At 40.2% G+C, this 23,025-nt stretch overlaps 1 pseudogene; it reads left to right on the top strand.

The window, feature by feature from the left end:
• The first annotated feature begins 17,548 nt into the window (after positions 1-17,548).
• Positions 17,549-17,725, top strand: LOC119262138 (annotated as a pseudogene).
• The last annotated feature ends 5,300 nt before the right edge of the window (positions 17,726-23,025 follow it).

Consider the following 23,025-nt stretch of genomic DNA (forward strand, 5'->3'; position numbering starts at 1 on the left):
TTCGGAAACCTCTCATATGTTCTGACAGCACGTCATAGCCAAGGACAAGGTGACTCGTCCATGTTAATACATTTTTTTTTCTGTAATTTTACATGTTAGACCAGTGTTAGAGTCAGACCAGTAGCATTACACATCGGCCTGATTTTAGCCACTGAGAACAGCGAGGCTGAAGGCTGATGTCGGCTTCTTATTCAGCAGCCTGTTTGAATTTCCCGGATCCTCCTTAAATAGTGCAGCAAATATATTGCGGTGCCTCAGGCACTTCGATAACTGATCCACCATTTAAGGTGAAACCAACAAGAAAAAATTCCAACAAGAAGCTATCGAATAAGAAGCTGACTGGAGCCTCGTCAGAGAACACAAGTAAGCACTACTTCAAGTGTCTCCATACATAAGAAAGTTCTTTTCCACAGGATATAATAGCGTTTTACCAACATGCCCATTCACATGGGATGATTATGAGCTGAGGTCATTTCTGTGGCTCAGTTTACAGACGGTAAAAGGAGACTTTACTGACATTGGAGTGTCTAGTCCATAAACAATGACTGACACAGCGCGTTTGGACTGAAATCACTGAGAAACGGCAGTAAAAATTACAGTACCCCACCACTTCATGTAAAACTAATGTCAAGCAGAAAGGGCTTTAGTATGTTATAAGCCTGGGACTTTAACGGGTTAACTTAATGTGCTAAATTGGCTGGCTAAGTGAGCCTACACAGTAGAAGCTGACGCTGCGTCAGCCCTGTCAGACTAGAAACGCGCCTATATGAAGTGAGGAGACACTTCGTCAAGCGTCAAACCATTTCATCTTTTGCTGCAACTTGCTATTCCAACATGGAGGCATGTCAGCCAATAGAAACGTGCTGTCAGAATCAAAGCTGGAGGACAGTAGCTGCGTTTTCCTGTTTTCCTGTTCTATATGACTTCTTTGCCTTCGTGGCTGTTGTCTACTCGGTTCTGTACACGGCCTCGCCAAAATTTTCCTTCGATGGCCCATATTTCTTAGTTTCTGATCCAAATGTTTTGTTTCCCGCTGGATTTGGAACTGTAGGAGCTCCACCCCGCTCCAGCCTTGCCGCTCTGTCTTGGCGTTGTCTAGTATGTAGGCACCATTACAGACATCGGTACATACAGCGTTACAGTCAGCGGTGCAACAAATGCAGCAGCATCTGAACATATTCATATTCAAAATAAAATCATAACAGAACAAAGCAGCTGTTTAGCAGAGCAGTTGGCTAACTGCTTCCTCTAGATGGATTCTGAATAGGATATTTGTTGTTTTTAAAGGTTAAAATAAGTTGAGTACTTGACTCTGCACTGAAATGTGCTGATAACATGTAAAGTTAGTTCCCTGTCACCGATTAACAGTGTTGACTGATTAAACGGGGGTCACTGGGGTGTTCACACTCCGCTTGCCCGTATAATAGAAGTGTTCGTCTGTCAGCTGCAACTTTGTTGTATCTATAGTCATGTGACTGTACAGCAGCTGTGTGCAGCTCTAATACGGGTGCTGTGTCTTTTCTTTTTTCTCTTCATCTCACTCATGCTGTTCTCAGTTCTCGTCCTTTCCTCCCTCTGACCTCCCTCGCAACCATTTATCTATTTCTCTTTCATCCCTCTCTCCTCTCAAAACCCAGCAGTCATTTTCCTTCTGCCGTTCCTTTCATTGGCACCATTTTCTCCCTCCACCCCCCCCCCCCCCCCCTATCCCCCCCCCCACTTCTCTTTATCTATCTTTAGTCGTGTTCATTTTATCCTCTGTTATGATGAAACTATTAATGAGCTCCAGCGATATTTCTCTGCTGTTTATCTCTGTCTGCTGTCACTTCCACTCTGCACTGCAGTGCTGGCAGACTGAGAGCAGCTTATTATTAACGATGAATTGTAAACGCTGTAAACGGACTGAAATCAGGATTCAGCACCTGTTAATGTCCTGCCGTTTGATTGATTAATTGCATGACTGACTGACTGATTGACTGATTGTTGCTTATGTAGTAACTTCAATTAATAGTGGAAGAACAAAAGATTGCTACAGTGGATATTGAGAGATAATTTATAACAAAATAGGTGATTGGCTAACTGACTGACTGACTGACTGACTGGTTGATTGTTATTTGATTAACTCATTGGTTGATTGATTGGTTGGTTTATTGATTTGATTGACTGACTGACAGATTGATTGCTTGATAGACTGTCACAGTGGATTTTTGATTGATTGATTTACTGGTCAAGCATGTAATAACTATAGATTGCAGTACCTCTGGAGATTAAAATAGCTCCAGTGGACCGAGGGACCTTGTTAAAGGGAAAAGTAAAGTCAAACTCAAATGTTCAGTTGCTGTGGCTCCATGTGAATGAAGCGCAGCGTGGAGTAGTGGGCTGGACATTAGGCTACTCTTTTGTTATGTAGATATATTGATGTATTGATGGCTATATACTTGCCCCTAAGAATCCCACTTCTTATAATGCTTCTCTTTGAGTGGCACTGCCTGCTCAAAGCAGCGACAACATCATGGTCCTACAAACACAACTCCAGCGGAATGTTCTGCATTCATTCATTGATGAAAGTTGTTAGAAGCTATTATCACACCGTGTTTCCTGACATTTTGAGGATTACAAACGCACCGTAGGCTGTGGAATTGAGGTCTGAAGCTTTAATCTAGTCTCAATGAGTCCTACTCTGTGATCGTTAACAATATTTTGTGTCAACTGAATATGCAACACTCATCACTGAAGGCCACTTTGTTCAGAACCGGAATGCTCCTTCTCGTCGGAATGTACAATTGCTTTTATATTCAAGTGCTTTCAAGCATTGCGCAAAGCAAGCGCCTTTGTAAAAATATTCATTCAAAAAAATGCTAAAAGGGGTTCTTTGGAGCAACGACATGCAAGAACCACTCTTGCTTATTTTCAGTTTCATTTGTGCCAGTCATGATTTTGAGTGACTGACATAAAATTTGCTTCTAATAATCAAAGAAGCAGGAATTATATGAACATTTTACAACTTTCATTTTTTATGAAGACAATGTAGTTGCTTGTTTCTATTTTGCGTTTATATAGTTAATTATTGCTTTTATTCTTTTTCTTAGAAACTGTTTTTTTCCGATTAAAAGGAAAAATTGTGTTATATACAGAATAATATGGTTGAAGTGAGTGGAGACCCCCAAGTAAGATGTTGCGTAGAGACCTAAAATGTTCAGAAGCGGCCCTGTCCATAGACTGGCATACGTCAAACTAAACTCTTATAACTACTTATTAATAGTATTATTAGTCAAGACCACAAGTCTGAGTCAGGACTGAATCCTGGACACATCGAGCACGAGTGAAGACGAAGACTTTTAGCAGTCAAGACTGAGACCAGCAGTGGCAAAACAGTTTTTTATCAGAATATAAAATATGAAGAAGAAAGGGCGAAAAGTTCATTTGTGGTTCATTGTGTGCTGATCATCATTCATTATAAATGCCATATTTTCATAAATAATATTATCTTTTATAATATATTTTGACCGCGACCCTATCTGGACTGAGCGGTCAACGACAATGATGATGATGATAATATATTTTGGAAAATATAAAAGTTAATAATATTTTATTCTTATAAGGACTCTTGTTGTGGACAGCTGAGAGTGTAGCTGTACGCTCACACTAGAGTAGCTGCAATTTAGTGACTAGAGGCGAAACCAGAGTTGGTTTGTGATGAGCCTGCCCACTTCCTATTTCCCCCTTTATATCATAAACAGGATTACACAACACCAGAGGGCGCCCGCGAGCGAGTCCTCAATGGATGAAGTAAATGGTGCTAAACAGCTAAAAAGGAAAAGTTCAATACTTTCTAATCACTATTGTTCAGGAAATAAATGTACTATTTTACATTTAAAATGTTTAAGCGTTTATATATTTATATGATTTTGCTAAAATGCTCCATCTTCACCCATTCATTTTGGAGGAGCGCCCTCTAGTGTTTGAGAAATGGAAGACGTTACAGAGCGTGGTAGATTGAGTTGAAACTTTCTCAACTTTATGCAAATGAACTATGACGCGATAACGTAACAGCCTGACTGATTGGCTCAAACAAAATCCTATTCCTAATAGTATCACTTAAAATATAGAAGATAAACTTCTAAACAAAACGGCATTGACTATCTTATATATACATGTATAGCACATATTTTTGTGTTTTCTTGTCAGAAGCCCGACAGTGTGCGCACACACCCGCGACAGCAAGTGACGAGCTTGATGTGACACTACTTGTCGCCTCCTAGTGTGAATGTCCGGTAAGACAGAGGGAGCTGGGTAGAGGGAGCTGGGCTTTGTCTATTTTGATAGCAGTGGACGCTATAATACACTTTCTAATAAAATAACATATTAAATTAAAACATACAGAGAATCACCGCCTCAAGCAGTAAGAATATGAAGAAAAAAATGTCATTTTTATTACTAAATTAAATCATTCTAATCTGCCTGTTTAAGCCATCGTGAAAAGGATTAGCCAACTAGATCCTGAACCAGCAGCAAACAGTTTTGATTTTAAACGTGAAGAGCAGGGGTCTCTAATACATGGGAGGCCACTAGCATATAAAAGGGATACGAAAAATGTTCTATTTTTTTCAAATATGAATTTTACCTACATAAATGCACTTATTTAATTGCATCTTAGTCAATGCTCAGCAAGTCTACTCTCACCACACACCGTGACTACTGTTGGCGAAAATGATGATGATGTAAATGATGTTGATTATTATTATTATTATTATTATTATTATTATTGTTGTTGTTGTTGTAACTAGTAGTCGTAGTAGAATAAATGCATAAAGCATAAATTTAGACTTAACAGTATAATTAACAGGGGACTCTTATTATGATAGCGCTGTCGTTTTTGCTGAACGCGATTGGAGAGCAGTTGATTCAGCGTTCTCGGTGGATTAATGGTTCTTAGTTCTGTCAGACTCTAGTTATCTAAAGAAGGTACTGTTGATGTTCAAAAATGACAGGAAAAATACAGCTTCTAATAATGAGAGAACAAGTTAAGGGTCCGCCTCACAACAGCTGAATGTGCCGATTTACTGAAAACCGTTATGCTGCTGTCACGGCAACGACTCTAGGGGTGGTCAACATTACTGCCACTGTATTACATGAACAGCTGATCTGGCCTGGGTAAACTAATGGGTCGCGTACACATAGATCTCAGTTAACTTACCCTTAACACGGGGGCTTCGTGTGTAGACTTAAGTCACATGTGCAGGAATAAAACTTTACCTTAAGCAGACTTAAACAGGATAATATTCAGCTTTACGCTAAAACAAGCTTTGTGTTTTGAACGCATCCTTACTGAAAGAATTTTTTTGCAATGTGTTTTGTCTTATGGTTAAACCAGTTACAAGTGGTAGATTCGTATGTTGTAAGCTGTCTCACTTTCTGAATGATAATATGTATGACGACACCTACAACCAGCACAAACAGTTGCTGTTTACATCAGAGACGTTATAAATGAGCAGACCGGCCACTGATTGTAATATGAATGGGACCCTCATAACGCTCAGCTGTAAGGACTTTCTTTATAAGGAACCAGAGCTGGTTTATGAGGAGCCTGGCCGCTTCCTATTGCCCCCGTTACATCTAATACAGGCGTGCTAAACAGCAGAGGGCGCCCGCGAGGTGAGTCCTCAATGAATGGGAGTGAATGGAGCTCAACGGCTAAAAACGGACGGTTAAAATAGTTTCTGATCACTCGCCCTGATCGTTTGTTTAATGTTAGAAAGTAGAATGCTGTATTTCACTAATAATGAAGAAAAAAACAACAACAAAGAAATCTTACCGATATATTTAATTTTTTTCTACAGCAAACGGGTTTTGAGCAGCAGGAGGCGGGCTTTACTGCTAGAGCGGGATGATTGATGGGCGAGCGGAGCAGCTCATTGGCTGTTCGCGCTCACTGACGTCATGGACCTACCTATAGCTCGAGTTTGAAAGCTCTTAAAAATTTGACGTCAGCGTTAAAATGTTTTATGATATGCAATGTTCAGGAAATTATTGTATTCTGCGCGTTTTGGGGGTGTGGCCATGCAAAGTATCTCTCGGATCTCCAGACTCACCGGCTGATGAAATGTGAACATGGGAAAGCTCGTAGCAGCTCAGCGTGGCGTCAGTTTAAAAGTCCCGCCCTTCAGTAAAAAGAGCCAATCAGCTGGCTAGTTGTGGCGCGAGCTCGTTGTGGAGATCTGGGCTAGTAAAGCGCCTGAACAGCCCCAAAAATCGCTTTGTGTGTGTTATTGAGGCAAACGCCGAAACTGTTTACGAAGTTTTTGTCAGGTCATGCCGGTGATTTGAAATAAGTTTTCTGAAATGGTAATTTGGCCTTTAGTTTTGCTTAATGTGGTCTCTTCCCTGTCAGAGACAGAGAGGAGTCTGGTCTCCTGTGGCTGACTGTCCTGTAAGCGCTTTGGTTGCAGTGTGTCAGAAGAGTCTTGAAAGCCATGTCCTCCTTCGTTATTCCCTCCCTGTGTTCCGTGTTGGGGCATTTCTTGCTGCCCTTTAAACAATATGTGCTGTGTTTTCTACATCTTCTCCGACGCCGATGCTACAGTATGGTGCTTGAATGTCTCACTAGCTTCAAACGTCGTTGTTTTTGGTAGATCTGCTGCAAGTAGTGTTAAAATCAGTGGGTAAACATGCTTGACAGTAACATAACACAAGACATCGCCACAAGGTACTAAATTAGCTTTATTGTTGGTGAAAATTTGGTGACAAGGAAGTTTTTAGAAGCATTAAATGCTGTTGTTTTATCATATTTGTTATTATCGTATGACAGAAAATTGGAATTTGTCATTGGAATGAAATGACAGCAATATATCAAAATAAGTATTTGCAGAAAACTCGTATATCCTGTTCTGTGTTGTCACGCTTTTATAAAAGCAGTAATGCAGTGGAGGCTGTGCATAACAATGACAGTGGCAGGTACCACTACTTGCAGTCGGTCATGTGTCTAGGACTTCCAGATCTCCTAACCTTAGAATGACCCTTTTCCCACAATATTGGTCCCTCCCATTGATTCATTCAGCTGTCAGTTCCTAATTATGTTGGTAGCTAATCTGACACATTAGGCCCTCAGTTCAGCTCCAGAACATCTAACTGATGACAGAGCTAGCTTGGCCTGTTGCTTTATTCTGAGGTTCAGAAAAGCTTTCCAGACAAGTACACAGCCAAACCTAAAGCCACCGTTATCTTTAGATTTGGCTGAATAAAGACAAGAATCAAATTTCTAATGTGCCTCAGCTTCTCACTATGTGTACACACAGCTCAGAGTCTTTCTGGTGTTTGAGGAAGATCTGTTTCACACTGAGTTTGATCATTTTTAAACATCTTTGAGCTTCTCCTTTGAACATTCGGAATATTTTCAGACACTGAGCATGTTTTGTGCCCCCGCTCATATTAAAAGCAGGGTGAGGCCATGGACTGGAATATTTTTTATTTTCCTCTTTTAAGGAGCCTGGCCGCTTCCTTTCAGGCCTAATTGCGGAGGGGCAACGAGGTGGACGTGTAAATGGAATACAGGTAATAGACTTTTTTCTTTTCTTGACAGGCTTCTAATAAGCTTTCAAGCTTTAACATATGGGTATGTTGGTGGCAGTGAAGTGTGGAGTGCCTACCATTTCCATATAAATAGGTTAATTTTGCTTTTCAAACGAGCAGGTGGTGGGCTAAGTGGCCAGGTGGTCTTACTGTAATTAGACGCATTTCTCGGCAGGTCTTGGAGAACATTGTTCCTGTGTCGAGTCCAGTAGGCCACCGAAATCGGACAGTTTGTAACTCAAATTATGAGACAGGATGTCTGTTGGAGCGGACGCTCTTCTTTGTAGCAGCACTGTTAGAGCCAAGCTCCTGAAGATCTTAGATGAAACACGGACTTCTAAACTTTTAACATGCAGTCCGTATGTCAACATATGTCATAAATCAAACATAATTGGTTGTCAATGGCTAATTATGTCGATATGCAGTTAATCTAACATGTCAGCGCGTTGGCTGACTGGAACGTTTTCCATTGGGCACTTCAAGCTTTAATTTTATGAAATGAGCATATTACTACAATATTTGGGTTTAAGTGTAGCAAACATGATGATTAAATTGCATAAAATTCAGCATTTTTTTTTCACAGAAATCAAACATTCTCTGAACACCTTAAGGGGTTACCAAGCAGTATAATAACTTATTTACCTATGTAAATATATTTAAGCAAAACGACAGCAATAAATCAAGACTTTAAAAAATCAACTCTGTGTGCTTTTGGGAGTCGAACGCTGTTTTTCACAGCATCTCCTTAAAGAGCCTGTAGGAGTGTGCGTGACTTAGGCAGACCAGTGTGACAGATAGATTTGGCAATTATTGAAACCTGCTTACCAAAATATCATTTAGAATTTCCAACTATAAACGACTGTGCTTACCACAATATGGCAACTGCAGTCTGACAGTATCACAAAGTTAGTTTTCTGCAAGGAATCCATGAATCTTACTTTTCTGGTTGTATTTAATGACCACATAATTTTGTGAGCTGGGAGACTGGCTGTTACAGGCTTCTTACACTCTTAAAACTAATGAAAGTCTTTTCACTTGCAATGGAAAAGCCAGTTTTGGTTCCCTAAAATAACCCTCCTGTGGATGGTTCTTTGGAGACGAGCTGTGCGTTTAAACTTTCAAGAACGGCCACATAATGTAATGTTTGAGCAAAAACCCTTGAATTGGTATCGAACCTGTAAATTATGTGAAGATTCTTTAAAGCTTTAAAAGGTTTGTCACACTCACAAATCTCCTTTTCACACTTGGTTCTTAGGGGAACCAAAAGGATTTCTGTGGTTTTGCTCAAACGACCTTTTGTGCCACCTTGTTTAAGATTGTAGGTGCTTCGTACTCTTTCAGTTTCAGTCTCCGATTCCTCAGTGCTTCTTGCTTGGATATACAGTTCTAGGCAAAACCTTTCATTGGTGTAGAACATTTCCATTATGTGGAGATTCGTAAAGGTTTATGAAGCTTTTGACACATTCATTTAATAATATACAAAAACAAACGACCATTGAAAGCTTCTTAATGGATCCAATAGTTGTTCTTTTGTAAAAAAAAAGGCTTTAAGAAACCTTTTGTGGCCCATTTTTAAGATTTACCATGCTTTTAACTGTTACATATCGCAGAGATCTTCTTGAGATCCACTAGCTGGGAAGGCAGAGGTCGTTTGAGGTTATGAGAGAAGAGCAAACGGTAAACAACTTTTTTTTTACTTTCACTTTCAAGAAATAGAGTGAAAGGATGATTTTTCGGAGGTTGTAAATTAATTTTTGAGACTATGCCTGGGTTATAGTTTATTGCTACATAATTAATAGATGTTCTAAGGTCCAAAGTCCTTGGCATTCTTTCTTTCTGTCTTTGTATATTTTTATGATAGCATGATGCAGTGCAGCCTGACTTGTAGGGGCGGAGAAGGAAGTAATTGATTTCGCAACTGGAGCGATTTATCCTTTATTGATAAAAGCCAGAATAAAGAAAGATTCATTTGTAATTGGATCTAATTCATGAACTCATAATGGAAACATAAAGGAAAAAAGCTTCATTTGCCCCCCCTACCACCCACTTCATATTGCAGAATTTGGCAGCATTTCTCTACCTAGAGGCTTCATAATATCGCTTGTTTGCATAGCGCAAGTATTGGACTGTGTTAAAAAAACCAAACAAAACACGGTGGCTGGGATCGCAAAGCCTACCTGACTTTGGAGAGCGTTTTTCTAAATTGGAAACATGCCTGGCTCAGTGAAATGGATGAGGCATTGGAGCATATTAGGCAAAGCCTAAGCCAACAAAAATTATGGATGCATGCTTTAACTGTTGAAGGCAAATTATTTTTAAAGTGTGATAAATGGTTTCTGCCTGTCAAGGAAGGGGCAGGGGGGGTAAGATCAATTGGAATGCGTGGGGGGAAAGTGCTCCTCTGGGGGGGGCGAGCAGTGGGCTCGGACGATGCTGCTGTAGTTCAGTCTGAAGTCTGTAAGTGTGTGTGTTGTGGAAGGATGGGGATTAATGTTCAGCTTCCTAGACGCTGTTTATCTGCCAGGTTTAGTGAGGTAAATTAAAGCAGCCTGCCCACATTCAGTAGTTTGTACTCAGCAAACCAAGCGGGCTGGGGGCATTTGTAGAGCTACGGTCTTTGCGTGAATGCATTGTGCAAAGTCAGAGAAGAGCTTCTATTTATTTAACTTTCAGTCTAAACAGTCATTAAGTACAGGTGATTCATTTTTAGTTTTAGGAGAAAACCAGATATATTAACAAAAAAGACACAGATGCCAACAGCTAGTATCACATTTTCAGTATTTAGGGTGTCTAAACCCTTCAGCAGCTTCCCTTCTTTTCAGAAGACTCGCTTTCAGTTTTTCACTGAAATCTGCAGGAGTCTTTTTCCACACTTCCAAAATTCAGTCTTAGAAGTTGATTGTTTTTCTACCTCTCACAAGTAATTCTTTGTGATTATTCATTGTTTTGACAACACCAGCAGCTTCTTTGTCTGATTTACAAAAGTTCTTTTTTGTCTGTTCTTTTGTCTGAGGGTGAACCCCCCCCCCACCACCACAAAGACAGGCACCCAACTGGTGGTGGTGGGGAGGAAGGAGGGGAACTTCAAAACGTAGGCATCTGAAAGCAGCAGAATAGGTATGTGTGTCGCGTCATTTTAAAGACAGGTGTAGGCATGTGATTGGTAAGGAGTAATGAATGAATGATGCAGCATTAGAGTCCTCCTGGCAGAATTTTCGCCAAAGCTTCCGTTTCAGAAACCGTTGCCAATTTTCGCAGCACAGAATTCTGTAGAATGTCTTTGTTTAGATTTGCATTCACTGGACTACTAAAGCAGCTAAACTACTTCATTTGAAAAAGCTTGCTGGTTTGTGTGAGGTATTTAGGTGAAGTTGCCAGAATTATGATGTCAGATCGATATGCAACAGTGTTGGCTCACATTCTTATTTCTAATAACTCATTCTAACCTTCTAATGACCAAATGTCCAGCGAACCGGTGAAAATACATGTACAGCAAAACATATCAGCTTTGTATTAGCACAGGGTGTGATAGCAGTGATTTGTGAAAACATAATTTGTTATTCCCATAGACAAATTCACTTATATCTGGAGCTCCTGATATGGGCATGACACCGATTACAGAAGGGCCACTGAGGTGTTTTGCTGACCGAGGCCCTTCTGTTGTTGTGCATTATTTATTACAAACCCTTTACCCCATTCATCACCCTTTACCCCGTACACCTACTTCAGGACTGTGGACAGCAACCAGTGCACCACGCATCGCACTGCTGCTTCAGCACCAACTCGACCGTGGAAAAAATCTTCTGTAATTTTAACATAAAGCATGTCCTTCATGTGAGAGCAAGCAGTTTCTCTGGGCTTGTTCAAGTGTGCTAATGATTTTAAAACAGTAAAGCATAATAGAGGGAATGTTCTTTATTAATCCTGCACATCACACGCATCTCGGCATTCATCCTCACCGGCCGGCGAGACGTTCCATTTTGAGCAAAAGTTGAGGCGCCATACACTAGATAGAGTGAGATGAGTTTTCCCGGGCAAATGCCTTTTTATCGAGAGGATGTCGGCGGGTGATAAAGCGTCGGTACACACTGTACTGCGATGCTTCTTAAAAAATGAGCCTCCTACCTCCTCTTCCCTCAGATCCAATATTCCCCCGCGTCTGCTGGACAATTAATGACCCTTCAATGCATTATAAGCGGCAGATGTCGGAGCTGTCATGGAAGATTTATTTATTTATCTCCTTTTGTTGGATGAATTCTGCAGTGAAGTGGTGTCTCTTTCTCTCTCCCTCGAAAATGAAACACTTTTGAATAGAGTGAACTACATTATACACCATACAGTGCTCAAAAATGGCTTGATCAAATGGATCTAACCAGAGTGTTTCTGCATGCTCCTCAGCCTCAGAGTCACACAATATATTTCACTCCTACCGCTGTAGTTCCAATAAATATGACAGCAGAAAGAGATCCTGTAGAGAAGCATGCTTGGAAGTCCACACAGCACACTTCTAACAACACTTAATGCACAGAAGACTAATGCTCTGGCTTTGTGTGCTTTAAAGCAAAAGAGCTATTAGAAAGAGCAAATTTCCTTGAAGTGCTATATTGCTAGGCATTGAAAGTATGCTGGTTTCTTTTGGTTCTTGAGAACATCAGGGCTGCAACTATATCTGTATTTAATGAATCTGGTGACTGTCATGCAAGCAGAAGAAGAGGACAGGGACTTCAATGCAAGCTGGCTGAGATCTTCTTAGGTTGTAGAAGTGTGTAATACCTGGCCATGTACAGGGTTAATCAACTAGTCAAACCATAATGTGTTCTGGGTTATTACCCAGTTGCAACTAATTATTATTTCTATAATTAGTTAATCTACCAACTATTCAACACTGTTCAAATAATCTGCTGTGCAAGACTATTATTCGATCAATTAATGATGAATTCATTGTGCTTTCCGCCTTGTCACATAGCCATTACAATTAGGGCTGCAACTAAAGCTTATTTCTAAAATAGACAAATCTCTTAATTATTATATGATTCATTGACTAATTACACCTTTATGCCCGCCGTGGTGTTACTGGGTCATGATAATAAAGACAACTATAAATGATTATAATCAATCAGTCTACTGGCTCTTCTACTGAATCTACCGAAGTCATTGTACTTGTGGCTTGAGCTAATTCTTATCTCTGAATTCAGTTAATCTGTTGGCTATTGTATAATTAATAAGATAATCATGCCATCACGCCTTCTGTGGTATTACTAAGTCCTTACAAATAGGACTGAAACTAATGATTATTTCAATTATTGATCACTCTTTTGACGATTATTTGATTAGCTGGCTAATCTATTGTCTGGTGAGGTTTCTGTTACGCTTTAATCAGTGAATCTCTTGACTATTGACCACTGACCATGAGTCATCTATAATGCTTTCTGCTGCTCCCTCCCACTTTGTTGTCAGCACTACCTTCAAGTTCCATCTGTGCAACAAGCAGTTCATTATTTTATGGTGCAAGGAAACAGTAGGAGCCATATCACCTCCTACACTGCCTATAGTGTATCACAGTTTGTCTGAATCATGAGAAAACAACATGTAAACTTTCTAACATCATTTTATATGCTCTTTTATGGCAATACAGAAATCAATGGAAATATTCTTTTAAGACAGGAATGCAAACTTGGAAGTATGTTCGTTCGTTCATTCATTCATTCATTCATTCATTCATTCATTCATTCGTTCATATTTCCACTGAATAGAAAAACAGCACAAACGAGTTTGCTAATGTTAGCTAACTGTTAAGATAGACTAGAACTGGGCGATTTGGCCAAAAATGTTATTATGATAAAAAAAACCTTTATATCAGGTGATATCGATACATATCACATTCTCAACAACATTTAATACAAACAGCAAACATTAGCTGGCTCGGTAGGCCAGTGATGGATCATACTGCCTTATTGCCTTCACTCCTACCCCATCCGTGTCAGTGCATATCCCGGTATTCAAACACCAGCTAGCAGACAGCTGGATTTCTCTTTTCTGTCATAGTATTTTGAGGAGTGGAAGGACTGCAATATATCTGACGCTCGCCGTGTAAAAGCATTAACTGCAGTGTGATTCTCTCGCACCCGACAGGGTCCTCCTTTTAGCTACGTTTAAACTGAAATCTGTGCCTTTTGTCATCGGTGCTTTTTGTCATCTGTGCTTTTTGTCTTGTTTGATCTACAGTAACATCAGTTCGCCATGCTGTGCGAGCACCAACCCACTTGTTTCTTCCCCCTTTTTTGCTTGGGAATGTACCAATGCTAAAATATGACTGAGCATGAGTAGCGGACGTGAATTAACGCTGCTAAAGCTTGTTAGGATCTTAGTACAGAAGTGAGTTGGCTGTAGGCACAAGCCACTTACCTCGTCACTCACGCTTGGTCACGGGACACAGTTCGCCGAGCGCTCCACTTAAACAGGAAATATATAACTCCACGTTTTAGACGTTGCTAAAGTATATTTGGCTTCTCATCTCACTAATTGACACAACCCACCCCACCCCCCCCCCAATCATGTTGAAAAATTTGGAAACGTGCCCTCTTTTGGCAACAGCAGAGTAACGCCACTTTCCTTGCAGTAGAAAACGCCACCAGGGCTGTCGCTAAAACATGGAAGTGTGAGAATGCTGAATGCTCTATTATATGGAACATCTATCGAACAGTTCTTATATTTCTGTGAAGGAAAGTTATATCGTGATAATTATTGTTTATAGCGCACTGAGGTGAGGGAATCTATAAATTCCATTTACAGCAAGTAAATCATACAAACCTGCACACAGGATTTACCCTGGATTTATAATGTGAACCGTGTAGTGTGTAGTCAGTGTTTATTGGACAACTTGAGGTGCAGACTCCCTGTTACGTTTTCCAGTGTGAACACACTTATTGTAATAAATGTAGCTACTATGCTACTGAAGTGCTCGATTTGAGGCGTAGGGTCTGTCAGTGAGTTGTGCAGTGCGTGTGGCCTGCGCTTCAGTGTGGTCAGAAAAATTCAGCACCGCAGGAGAGATGGCGGTCACATGTTGACGTGCGCATTTTCCACACACAGACTCTGTCATAGGAATCAATAGCAGCCGAATTAGCACAAGCTGGCTTTTGTCTGTTTGCCCCAGCTTCACCGCATTTCACATCCTGACCCCTGCCTCGACGCTGTAGGAGAGATGGAAAAAACAGGACAGTGGCAGCAGAGGCCAGTTGTAGCGCTACTGTGAATTTCAAAACCAGATACTGTTTTTTCCTTTGCGTTCAGATGGTGGACTGATAGACCTTAAGTGAGGAACATTTCCCAAAATTGATTAACCCCTTCATATCATAATGTTGGGCTTGGCCTTGCAGAATAGCTTTTCAGTACCTTTTTAGAAATCTTACAGTCCAGTGCGTTTCACTACGGGCTACAGGTTTGGAAGTAATGCTAACTTCCATCAGTAAATTACATTTCTTCAAAATATAACAGGCAGGAATATGTTTATGAATATAGAACAGATGTGTAAAGATTGAGTGTCTGCAGCAGGAGTGTAGAACTAACTGGTTCTTCATTAGTTCAGCTCTTGTTGATTCTCCTGCAGAGTTTAATAGCAGCTCAAATCAGAGCCACTTGATTCCTCCAATTTAGATGCTTCCATAGGCTTCACAAACTGATTTAGAAGGTTTTAAAGATTAAAAACTGCTGAATGCAAGACAAAGAGTCAGTAGATGTTTCCCACATTGTACATATAATACATAAGGCCAGATGATATAATTACAGTTACATTTATCAAAAGTGTTATGTGGAAGCAAGTATAAGAAGAACCAGTTTAGCCCTGTAAAGAACATGTGAATGATGTTGCTTTAAAGAATCAGTGTGTAAATGTGATGTGTAGGTGTGAGGAACTGTTTTTAAAGTTTGAAGAACCTCTACATAATGCAAAGGTTCTACAAACACATATCCAAAAAAGCTGGGACGCTGTGCAAAATGTAAATTAAAACATAATGCAATGATGTGCTAATCATGTAAACCCAATGTTTAATTGAAAAAAGACAGTGTAACAAATGTTGAAAGTGAGAAATCTGAAAAATATATGCACATTTTCAGTTTGATGCCAGCGATACGTTTCATAAAAGTTGGGACACGGACATGTTCACCTCTGATTTTCATCACCTCTTATTTTAACAGCGCTCGTTTGGGAACTGAGGAGACACTGCTGTAGTTTTGAAAGGGATCGATATAGGATTTCAGCTGCCTAACTGTTCAGGGTCTGCTTTGTCTAATTTTTTTGTGTAATGAGGTGGCAGATGTTTTCAGTGGGTGACAGGTCTGGACCGCAGACAAGCCAGTTTAGCACCTGGACTCTTTTACTACAGAGCCAGGCTGTTGTAATGCATGCAGAATGTGGTTTGACGTTGTTTTGTGGAAATAATCAAGGCCTACCCTGAAGAAGACGTCATCTGGTTGGCAGCCTATGTTGCCCCAAAACCTGTTTATATCATCCAGCATTAATTTTGCCTTCGCAGATGTGCACATCACTCATGCAATGTGCAACAATGCACCCCTGTCCATCACAGATGCGAGGTGTGGAACTGTGTGCTGATAACAAGCTGAATGGTACAACAGAAACATGTGTGTTTTTAATGCAGTGCCACCTGAAGTCCAAAAGGCCATACATAGAGATTCTCCAGCTTCTCTAAATATTTTCGTGATATTACGTACTGTAGACGATGAAATCAAAAGTTCTTTTTACATGTTTTTATACTTTGAGAAACATTATTCTCACACTGTTTGGCCAAGCAGTCTTTTACAGAGCTGTAAACCCCTCCCCACCTTTAGCCTCTCTGGAATGCAAACCAACCAAACCAACAGTTTACTAACCCTTATTTTTAAAAGCATATTTTAGGATCGGAGTGCATCACTGCAGACCAACAGAACGTTTGGGAAAAACTTAAATTAGATGTGCACAAGCATCATATGTCAAGTTGGTTATTAGCAAATTAGTGATGTGTCTTTCTGAAGACCCCCTTGTGGCTGCTGAACCAGCATAGTGGTAATTGACATTTTTACCTAACATAATCAAATATGATATTTTCCTGTAACGCTTTTTTCACATTAACTAGGACACTGTTGGCTGAAATGTTCTGTAATGTTGTGTTGACTCTGTGTTGACGATGAGGGGCAAAAGAGGATAGTAGAGAACTCTCCGCGGTGAAAACAATTCACATCTCTCAACAAAAACGTCTGTGTAGAGTTAAAACAACTGTAGCTTTCTTAAACAACGAAAAATTACATAACGCTTTCATAATAAAAACACAGTTTAAACACAAGAAGAACCAGAACTTTTGTGTTGACCTGCTCGCTCACATACAAAGATCAGTCCACTTCCGATTTTTCCATTGGATTATATTCCAACAGTGTTATTAAAGGACAGTAGATCCTAATATATCTCCAAAATGGCAACTTTCCAGTAGAAGAAAAAACATTCTTCTGCTTTACTTTTAATGTAAGTCAATGGAACCAGACCTTTTCCAAGTCATTTTGAATTCTGTCTTTTGGGTTATTTGTCATGAAATTTTCACCCTGTGTAAAAGGTGACAGGCATTTTCAAATTATATCAAAAACTGAAACAAAACAACAAAAATGGAGCTACGAGCTTTTGTTCTGACAGCAGTGATATGGCTACTGTGAAAAGGGGTTCACTCTTAAGTACTGTATCTTCCAAACCAACTCTTTACTATATGCATGAATATACTCTTTAAAAAAGAAGAATTTCTCAGTGGTTCTCGGCCTGGATGTAGAGTTCTAAACCAAATCTTTAATTTGTATAGAACTTGCACATTATGTAGAGGTTCTTTAAACGTTGAAGAAAAGTTACAGAGCCAGTTTGTTAAAGAGTCATCGTTTGAAATGTTCTTTAGGGAATCAAAAACTGGTTCTTCTATGGTATCGCTTCTATGGTATGCTGTATATTGCTTCTCGGCCTTTTGGCTAAGATCAAGTGTAGTATCTGTTCTTATCAGTTTAATATCTGATACGTCCTCTATATGAGGACTACATATTAAATTAAAGACAGAAGAGGGGCTTACTCCGTCCGCTCCTTGCATCGACTTGGTATTGCAGTACCTCCGGGAACATTATGGGCTAGAGGTTAGGGAACTGGCCCTGTCACCAGAAGGTTGCCGGTTCAATCCCCAGTGCCGACAGTCCATGACTGAGGTGTCCTTGAGCAAGACACCTAACCCCCAATTGCTCCCTGGGCACTGTGGATAGGGCTGCTCCGGGCAAGTGTGCTCACTGCCCCCTAGTGTGTATGTTATGTTTTCACTTCACGGATGGGTTAAATGCAGAGGTGGAATTTCCCCGGTTGTGGGATTAAAAAAGTATCACTTAACTTATGAGAGCATACCAGAAATGGCAGGTCTGTTGTTGACACAGTCTAAGACAAAGCATAGATCTCTTCACCTTAAACACCAAACTTAATAGCTCTAAGCATAGCCATAACCTTGAGTGACCCCTCTTATTTTTTAAGATCACATTCACTTTCCTTGGCTAAAGACACTAGCTTGCTCCTCCTCAGTGATTAGCCTACAGTCAGTTAGCCCCATACTCAGTGCTGCAGTAATTGGCAAGGCGGTGCTGTCTGCCTCCATTAAACCCTCACTCTCCACCAAAATCAATTCAAAAACCCAGACCATTCCTCTTCATTATGGTGCCTGACCTGCCGATACGCAGTTAAAGTCTCCAAAACTCGCCGACTGCTCTGGCTACTTTTCTGTCATCAGTTTTTTCTCGGTCTCTGCTGACTGCAGTAGTTGGAGTCATATTTCAGTTTTGAAGGTGTGAGGTTGCACACTGTACCGTGTTTGTGTTCTCCATGACACATGTCAAGAAAAGGGCCGTGACTGTTGATTATATGAGTAATTGAACAATCTACTGATTATTTAAAGAGCTTTTTGGAAAAGACCAAACAGTGAAAATGGAACAATACTGAAGAGTTACACACCCAGTCTTTTCCTAAACACTTCACTGGAAGTAAAGTTCAACTATGAAGCATTAATTACACTTACTTGAAAATACTGTGTGGCAATAATAAATGCATATTCCTTACCCATATTAAAGTTGAGTATTGATGTAATTCAAAAGACCAGTGCTGAAATAGTACATAAAATACTGTACAGTAGGGTATACAGCAATACATGATCACTGGCCACTTTATTAAAAACACCTTCCTTGTCTTTTTTATTCATTGGCCACTTTATTAGAAACACCTACCTTGTCTATTTTACTCACTGGCCACTTTATTAGTAACAGCTACCTTGTCTTTTTTACCCACTGGCCACTTTATTAGAAACACCTACCTTGTCTATTTTACTCACTGGTCACTTTATTAGAAACAGCTACCTTGTCTTTTTTACCCACTGGCCACTTTATTAGAAACACCTTCCTTGCGTTTTTTTACCCGCTGGCGACTTAAATGGAAATACCTACCTTGTAATTTCACTCACTTCTAATGAAGTGGCCTGTGATAAAATCCAATCTTTATCACATCCATTAGCAATAGACAGCGTAATTGATAATTAAGTCCCTTGCTTTGACTCTGAAGTGTTTCAGCGATAACCTTGAGAACTAATCTGTTCTTTGGGATTCTCCAGGAAAATAAAGGTAAGTGCTTAAAAACATTAAAGCAGAATAATAAAATACATCATTTAATGCTACCTGTGTTTCATTTAGACTTCTAATTTGCTTTGCACTGAAAGGTAAAATCACCTGTTACTCAAATCTCTCTCGTTGAGTACGATGAGCACAGCCAATGATTAGATTTCCTAGACAAACTAAAAACAGGCCTTTTCAGGCTTTTCCCATATACGCCCTCTTTCTTAGCCACTAGCTTTACAGAACATTAGTTCCATTCAGCCTAATGGAAGGATTGAAGCATAACAAAATACATAGATTATTTAACACAGTTGAGTTTAATGGCCTGTGTTGTTGCTTCTATATGGAATTAATTGGAAACGAAAACTTTAGGACAAATTCATAAAATGCACTGGTAGATTTTCTGTAACACTGAGAGCAGTTAATGTCACAGCAGCTCATTTGCTTGTTCATGTTTTATGGGTACATGATGTGGTGCTTTCCTTAATTTGTGCCATTAACATCTCCGTTTTGACTGGCTTTAAAAATAGCTAAAGAAGCTGCAGTGTTAAGCAGTGATTACCACCACTTTATGACTTGATTTCATTCCTGTGCTGCATGTTTTGCTTGGCATGCCGTGGTTACCACAGACGAATTCAGGACATTTTGACTGATTTACTGGTCAGATCACCAGCAATTGTTGTGAGGGATGTCATAATATTTGATCACATGACAGCTGATGTCACCTGCTGTGTACTAGCTAGTTACATCAGTGTTAAGCCAGGGTTCAAGTACAGTGTTACCATTTTCGTCAACCCTTAACTGTTATGGGCGATTACTGTCCTGGTGACTACATTGGCTCTCTCTACTGAAGAGGTTTTTAAACACTGGAATTAAAGTAGCTATCTCTACAGAAAAAAGCACAGCCCCTTATATTCCATGATATTGTCTGCTGACCAGCAGCAGAGAAAAAGGATCAAGTAGCTTCTAGTTGTTTATTCTGAGAATCTGAGGCTCTCGGGTCAAACTTCACATGGTCTGTGCACGTGTGGATGGAGCGTGGACAGTCACAGCCAAGCCGTGTCACCTGCTGGAGGTTATTGCTGTTTTATAAATCTGGCCCAAAGAATTTATAATAGTGCTAACACTGGCTCAGTTAAACACAAAAGAAAACTGCATTTTCTAATAGTGTGGGCTTTCACAAAATGAACGTCATCATCAGGTTAAACACAGTAGAAATGCAGGTATTTTAACATAAGCTCTTCTGTATGACTACAGATCAAACAGGATTTTAGTTAACCTTCTCTAAAGCTTGTCCACCCTGGCTTCAGTAGATGGCAGGGGGTGGAAAGACCCATTCGAACCACTTTTGGAGAGCGTGAGACCTTTTTGTTTGTTCGATTCCCTTTTTTCGAGACTGCTTTGCTTTCTAAGCTGCTGCAGACGAATTCCCATCAGAGCCAGAACAAAGTTTACGATTCTCCAGATTGTTTCCTTGCGTTTTATTCATATGATGCGTCTGTGTGAAGAGAGACAGCTCCTCTCGTCTAATTTGCATTTAGTCATAGATATGCCGCCGCTTTGGTGTTGTTTTTTTTTTTTTTGCCTCCCCATTTCATCGGATGAATGAATCATTCAGAAGTCTTCGGCTTGTCTATTTGCATTTTGGGAAAACATCAGAAAGCCGGCCCGCCGAGGCTGCATGGAGGGGTGTTTTGGAGTGTGTGGGGATGTGATGTTGCAAGACTGTGCCGCTGATGTTTCTGTGGTAAATGCATACATATTCAGGGAGGAAGAAACAATCTTCACTGTAGTGATAAACATAATAATCAAGGGCGGCGCATTCTTTCTTTTTTTTGTGTCTGTTTTCAGTAGCAAACATTTGCTGGATCTTACACTCTTCCTTCTGCATAAATCTGTTTATTTTATTTTACCCATCTCTCTCTCTCTCTCTCTCTCTCTCTCTCTCTCTCTCTCTCTCTCTGTTGATTTCTTCTGGGACAGCCACTATGAGTTGATCCAGGTTTTATTAGAAAGTGAAGGCCATGCCACTGCAGACTGGCTAAAACTGCTTTGCTGAGAGGGCAGTACCCCTTGGCTTAGTTTTGTCTGGCAAGGGTTCAACATTTGTCACATTAGGTTATAGCTACTATTCCATCCAAGGGATACATATTTAAATAAGGCATTTATGCATAAATGTTATGCTTTGCAAGGGACAAGCTGTTTCTAAATCAGCTCAAGGATGCATTGATGTAACTGAGCTGCAGTGCACATGTATTTTTAAAGGTATTTGGGAAATGATGGAAGGTGAAGAAGAAACAATAAAATACACTGGCATTTCATAGCACATGATCCGCTATGTATTGCTTGCAGTATAACCAGCCACTTCATTAAGTACACCTCCCACCTCCCTGTTTTCAACACTCTTTGTCCATTTTATCAGCTCCACTTATTCTATAGGTGCACGTTGTAGTTCTACAGTTACAGACTGTAGTCCGTCTGTTTCTCTGATACTCTGTTACCCCCTTTTCCCCTGTTCTTCAGTGGTCCGGACACTTCCGATACATTTTTGTCTGAGAACAAACGCAGCAAGACTCTGATGTAGAGACACATTCGAGACACACAGAAATGCCAGGTGTGAAAGGCTCCAAGTCTCATTGTCCACGTATGATCAAATCACTCTCTTCTCTTTTCTCCCTGTCTCTCTCTCTTTCTCTCTTTTTCTATTGCCTTCTTTTTCCTCTCTCTGTCTCTCTCTCGACCCCCTCCCTCTGGGTAACATGTCTCCTGAGAGAATGATTCATGCTGCAGGGTCTCAACCCTTCTACCTGCTTTCTGCTGAAACCCTGAGAACATGCTCCTCCAGTAGGTAGGGGGCACAGAGGGGCTTCACTCTGACTACAGCATTGTTTTTCATTGATCTGGTCAGGAATAGGCCACAGGTGACTGATATGGAAGACAAGCACACTCACAAACACACAGTAGGGAGGCAGCTATATGTAAGTATATTTTGTTTAGAATAGACAGTTAGTTTTAAACGTATATGAATGGATGGTGCACCAATAATTTACAGTTACATAAACAAAGAATTCTAAGCAGATGTAAATACTGATTTTTAAAATTTATTTAGATTATTTGGAACAAGCAGGTTTAGAGTCTGTTTTTAGCAGGATTGATATGTATAGGCAGCATACGTTTTTTTTTATATAACCGAATCTGAATGTGTTATTCGATGTGAATAGATGCAGTGGGGGACCCTCAGGGCTTTCTGTGCCTTCAGAGAAGACCTAGTGATTCCTGGGAACTAAAAAATGCATATCTGTCTTTTTTCAGTTCAGTTTTATGTAATAGAATCATGGTGCTTGCAACCCAGTAAACAAAAAAGTCTGAGACAAGCCACACCCACTTCACTTCCAATCCGACTACAGATCAGATATTTTGAGCATCAAACAGACACAAATACAATTAGGCATTGCATCATTCCTCTAATAAACACGCTTGTTTCTTGTGACTACAGACAGAAAACTCCTTGGAGAACAGAGTGATTTATACTTCTGGTTGACAATAAGCTTCAAGTCTGTCTGTTGTGAGCGTATGTATGTGTGCAAGTGTGTATGAGTGTCACATTGGGAATACTGCTGCTGCTCTGCTGTCACAGCAAGGGAATTTCGCTCGCTGTGTTATTCTGTACTGTAGGGTTACACTTGCAGTTTGCTGCCTGTGGTGCATTTGTCCTATATCAGACATGGTAGAGAATTTGGCAGTTGTTTTTAAACCCTGCATATATCTCCAGGGTCCTAATCTAGCATCTGC

This window comes from Pygocentrus nattereri, chromosome 22, assembly GCF_015220715.1.
Source record: "Pygocentrus nattereri isolate fPygNat1 chromosome 22, fPygNat1.pri, whole genome shotgun sequence".
Taxonomy (NCBI): Eukaryota; Metazoa; Chordata; class Actinopteri; order Characiformes; family Serrasalmidae; genus Pygocentrus; species Pygocentrus nattereri.